This window comes from Otolemur garnettii, unplaced genomic scaffold, assembly GCF_000181295.1.
Source record: "Otolemur garnettii isolate 467f Iridium unplaced genomic scaffold, OtoGar3 scaffold00086, whole genome shotgun sequence".
Classification (NCBI taxonomy): Eukaryota; Metazoa; Chordata; class Mammalia; order Primates; family Galagidae; genus Otolemur; species Otolemur garnettii.
In genome coordinates, this window is record NW_003852481.1 from 7,702,186 (window position 1) to 7,707,680 (window position 5,495).

The following is a 5,495-nucleotide window of genomic DNA, read 5'->3' on the forward strand; positions in this document are numbered from 1 at the left end:
TCACATTCTGAGGAATAGACTGGAAGAAATCATGACCTGGTTCAATTCTCTCTGCTCCAACCCCCAGTGCCCAATTTGCAGATGAAAAAACTTAGAGTCAAGAAAAGAAAAGAACTCGCCATATCTCCCCACTGGTTAGTGCTGGCTGCAGGCCTGGGACTCAGGGATGCTGAGATCGCTTCTGCTCCCAGGACCTCACCTGAGATCGCCCTATGCCAGCCAGATGCTCCTTTTAGCTAAAATCAATGGCAGCAGCAGTAGATTTGCAGCTTGGAGGGAGACGCCCTCTCTCCCCCAGTGCCCAGCCTTTCATTCTGCCCAGAGGTAAGAAATAGAGAAGATTCACAAAGCGCTCAATCCTTCACACTCCACAGCTTGCCGAGCTGCTGGGCTTGCTGTAATTCCCAAGCCTCTCAGCAGGCCAGGGAGGAGTAACACGAAGACGTTCTGGGTTTTAAGGAACTGGAGGCTTAAGAGGTTAAAGAATTTGTCTGAATCATCTGGCTAGTAAGATGGCAAAGCTAGGACTTGAATCAGAGGCTTCAGATTTATTGTGCATCCACCCTTTGGGCACACACATCTGGTGGCAGGTAGCTGCATCTCTGCTCAGCAGGTGGCAAGTGAACACTATACCTGCCCAGGGCCTCCTAATAGGCTGAGAGGCTCTTTGCTACCCCACTCAGGGCAGGGCTATCTAACCTGGCCCTCCAGGGACAGGGGAGCAGAGTGAGTGATACATTCCCCCTGGTGCGAGTACGTGTCTAATTCCTTCTCAGGGCCTCCTTAAGCCCTTGGCCTCAATTATGTTCCATGACCAGCAAGTGACACAAATTAATTATCTGCTGGGAAAAGAAGGGCTTTCTTTTATCTGTTTGAAAGTAGTTACCTTCTCATTTCAAGGATTGGCCTCATAAATTCCAAGGAAGGACAAAGAAGATGGCTACTGGTAGGAGGGAGGGAGGGAGGGAAGGTGGGAGAGGAAAGAAAGAGGAGGGAGGGGGCAGAGTGTCCAGGAGTTAGTGCAATGTTGAGGCCCTAGGATTGAAGACCTCTAGGTACCAGTGGGGTGCAAAGGAGGGGGCATGTGAATCCATGAAGGGAGAATAGATATCCAAGAAGGCCGTCATTATGTTTAAGCTGAATGTGAAATAGAACAGAAAATATAAGCTCCTTGAGGAAAGGGACCATCTTTGTGTCACTCACCATTGTGCCCCTGGCAGCCATCATAGTGGTTGGCGTATAGTAGATGCCCAATAAACGGCCATGTGTTGAGTAGGTGAATTAGTCAGTGGATGTTGGCCAGGAATGGGGTGGGAAAAGCCATTCAGGAAAGAGATGGCCGTCTAAGTGATGATAGTGGGAATGACCAGCAGTTCTGCGCAAGCAGCCTGCAGTGCGTGTGTTGGGAGATGGAGGAATGAACAGAAAGGAAGATCTGATTGGTCTGTGCTGGGTGCTCTTGATAATAATGAAATAACAGCAGATGTCTTTTGCATCTCAAATCTTATGTCCTCCTCGCAGTCATCTTGTGAAGATACAAGGCCCCAGAGCAGGGGTCAGTCCCTTATTCTGAAACTAAATGCTGACTTTCTGGTTTCGGGTCTGTGGTGGGTGCTGCCACCTCCCGGGTCTTCCCAGGAATGACTAACAGCCCTTAGGAATTTCCCTCAGCCACTGATCACCCTCCCGGCTGGGTTCAGGGCATGGACGCATATCTTCATGGCATATGAAGATAGCAGACGTGCTAAAAGGGAAATCCATCTGAGTGGTTCCAAAGGCAAGTTGGTGGTCATTGTTTCATCACACGCTCATCCAGCTTCCTATGCCCAGTGGCTGCTTTCATCACCTCGAGGGTGGGCTACCCAAGGAGGGCCATCCAAGGGGGGCTACCGAGAAGGGAGTGAGGACTCTGTGCTTGCTTTATTGCTTGAGACTAAAGGTAGAAAGAGAGGGAAACACCCTAAATAAGCCCATAAACAGAGATTTCAAAAACTAGGCACTCACTGAAGCATGTTCTTCAGGTGTATTGTGGCAGGATACAAAAGGCATGAGGGAGGGGACTGTCCTTGGCCTCAAGAGACCTCAGCCACAAGAAGCAGGAAGCCAAGCAGGGCCAGGAGAGTAGGTGGTGTGGGAATGAACTGTCCCTGGTGCATGCTTCCCACCGGGGCCAAAGGGGACGGGGATGTAAGGGGCTATGAAGTCAGTCAGACCTGCGTTTAAATCCTGGGTGTCCCACATATCAGCTAGATGAGCTCAGATAGCATAAGAATATCAAATGCATGTGGAAGGCTGCAAAGTTCACATACATCATCTCTTGCAAACCCCACAGTACCCAGTGACAGCATGGGGCAACTAGGTGTTACAAATCCCATTTTTCAGAGGAGCGAAGTGAGGATCAGAGAGTGATTTGGCTAAAGTCACTCTGAAAGCAATAGACCAGAGACTTCTACACTCCACAATCCCGTGACTTCTCCCTGTGCTGCAATGAACAGGAAAAGCCAAATCCTGCGCAGCACCAACAAGGAGCCTTAGCAAGACCCAGAAATTAGAAAGCCAGGGTCTGGGTTTTAAACCCCCAAGGTCTTGAGCTTAAGGGGCCCAGGGAAGGGAAAACTGACCCTCATTAACATAGAGGTGGGGACCCCAGGCCTTCTGGGCTGCCTTCCCAGCTTCCTGGGTCCCTTGCCCACTGCCCTTCTCTCCCAGGTTGCTGCCTAATTATAGAGCTGTCGATGCAAATTATTCTAATAACTGGTACTAATTTATGCACATTTACATATAATTTGCAATTCATTTGCTGTCCACATTTAGTGAAACTTCACTAATTCAGACCAAAGCGAGGAAACTTGATTTCAAAAGAAGAGTCCAGGTTATAAATTCAATAGTTGATTGCAGTTGAGTTTTATCTTAAACAGGAGAGCCGGCCTTAAAATCAAACATGCAAGGTGAAAACAAAGATTGTCAAAATTCTCCTTGAAAATCTTTAATATCTCTAAGAGCTGGGCTTTGGGAAACTCAAGAGCCAAAAATTAATTCCTTTTATTTCCTCTTCGATTTTTGAGCTCTGGAAGAGAAGGCCAAAAGTAAATAAAAGCCCCCACCCAACTTTCTATGCTGAAATTTAGGAAATTAAACTTACTTATGCGATGTGATTCCACCTGCCAAAATTTTCCTAGTGCAAAATCCTCCATCCTTCAAAACTTGTAGGTTGGAATGAGTCAACTGAGGTCTGAGAAGCGATAGGCGATTTGGGCTTGAACATCTGAAGATCTTTAGTCAGTAAACATGACTCAGGGAGTGCCAATGTGACCACTGGGTTTGTGAGGAATACAAGGGATGGTGGTGGCCTTGGAGAAAGGTATTGTGTTAAACAATTAAATACAAATAAAAAATAAATGGGAAAATAAATACACACAAACACACATACACATGAACGTATATATTGTCTAGAAGCAGACCATGAGTAGGGATTCTTTTTTTTTTTCTAAAATATGGAACGCTTCAGAAATTTGCATGTCATCCTTGCGCAGGGGCCATGCTAATCTCTGTATCGTTCCAATTTTAGTATATGTGCTGCCAAAGCGAGCACAAGTAGGGATTCTTGCTCAAGTGATTCATAGGAGGATGAACTCCTAGGCATGAGGGGCGAGTGCAGTGAGGAGCTCAGTAAAATGTGGTCTCAGCTAGAAGCAGCTTCAGATGGATCCCACAAGCAAGTGCTGATCAATGGCACTGAATCCACCACAGAGGTCATCCCAGCTTCAGGACCTTTGCCCCCCAGTTGACAGTCACCGGCTGAGGTCAGCTCCCAGAAGCCAGATGCTGTAATCTTCCAGGTCAGGTGGCCAGGACTCAGAGAGGGTCGAGGGCAGCTGGGCTGGGCACCAACAGAATCTCCTGTGGTCTGCCTTTTGCACAGCTCTGATCCACTGCCTTTTCCCCACTAAGTTTATTCCATCCAGACAGGGCAGCTCCAGGGTTCTGATAGGTCACAGTTTCCTGGGAGATGACACAAGGAGGGTTAATAGGATGAGCCATAGCCCTGCTACATGTACCCAAGACCATGACTATTATCATATTTTTCTCCCTCCCTCACCTATTCTACAGCCCCCTCGTATTTAGCTAGCCCTTCTGCCGGTCTAGGTGATTTCCTTGCCTGGTGGGCTGACCTAGCTTGTGCCATTCATGTTAGGAGCCTTCTGATGTCACCTGATAAACAGATTATAACAGAATTTTTCAAGAATGGAATATGCAGCCTCCAGAACCCAAAGAAACCAAATAAATGCTATGCTTCTTTCTTGATGACCGCAGGTACAAGGAGCAGCAACACATCCTGAGGAGGCCCTATTCCTAGGCCATTAGTGCCCTACGTCTCCTTGTCATCCACTGTCTAGAAAGCATTTCCAGAGTATTTGTCAGTTCTTCTCATTGGTCCAATGAACACCAGAGCAATAATCCAGTGGCCAATTCTGATGTTTTCTAGGATATCTTGAGAGCCTAGGACACTTTGGACTGGATTATAAACAGAGAATTAACAGTCTCCCTGAGACAAGAGAGTGAATATACATTGCTGTCTGTTTCATAAGAATGCCAACCATGTTTAATCTTCCTTGTTGATGGATTAAAAAAAAAAAAAAGAATGCATTCACCAGATCAATAGCTACATACCATTTACCCAAGGCTATGCTAATCTGCTCCAGTAAATACTATATACATGACGGCTGGCATAGTAACTACAATTGAGAATGCTATTTGGTCAATTTGTAGTAGTCTGTTGTCATCACCATGATACACCTAGGCTTAGCAAGGAACAAACTGGTGAATTATGTAGGACACGAACCACTTGTCCCATATAATGACAGGAATCACCACTTGGTATCTTTTAAACCAGTTAGATGGTACTAATATTTGCCACCCTCCTTGGAATACAATATTGGTTTTGATTCATGATCTTGGGGGAGAGAGGGGACTTTGAGGGCATTCTGTTGGCCTGCCTTATTCAACCGTTCTTATTTTATAGGTCAAAGAACTAATGTAAAGGTTTTATCTTCTGCTAAACATGTCCAATCCAATTAATATTTCAGGAACCCAGGAAATGACCACCAGATGGACCATTTTGAGACATGCCAGGTCTAGAACTCCATCTATTACCAGACACCCTCTGACCTTTCTAACGCAGGTGTCAACAGCATGCTTTCTGTCCCAGCTATCAGTGTCAACTCAGATCTTGTCTCCAACAGAACTTAAAAGATCCTGGTTAGGTAAGTGAACAAGGACAGGTCCTCCGGAAAAGAACGGGGGAAATCACTCCTGTACACACTTAGCACAGTGTTGCGGGGTCCTTCTTCATGGGAATTTGGGCTCCCTTTTAGTCCGTGAGTTCTGGCTTTTAGAACTAGCCCAGCTTTGGAAATGAGGCAAGGCATCTCAACCTTCTGCACACTCATTCTTGATCTTTCATGAATATATACAGGGGGTGCCACAAAAATGAA

At 46.3% G+C, this 5,495-nt stretch overlaps 1 non-coding gene across 1 annotated transcript; it reads right to left on the reverse strand.

Annotated features, from left to right (window-relative positions):
• Positions 1-3,488: 3,488 nt before the first annotated feature.
• On the reverse strand, positions 3,489-3,592 carry LOC111726928. Its single transcript, XR_002774590.1, has one exon. It is a non-coding gene; the product is annotated as a U6 spliceosomal RNA (small nuclear RNA).
• Between the last annotated feature and the right edge of the window lie 1,903 nt (positions 3,593-5,495).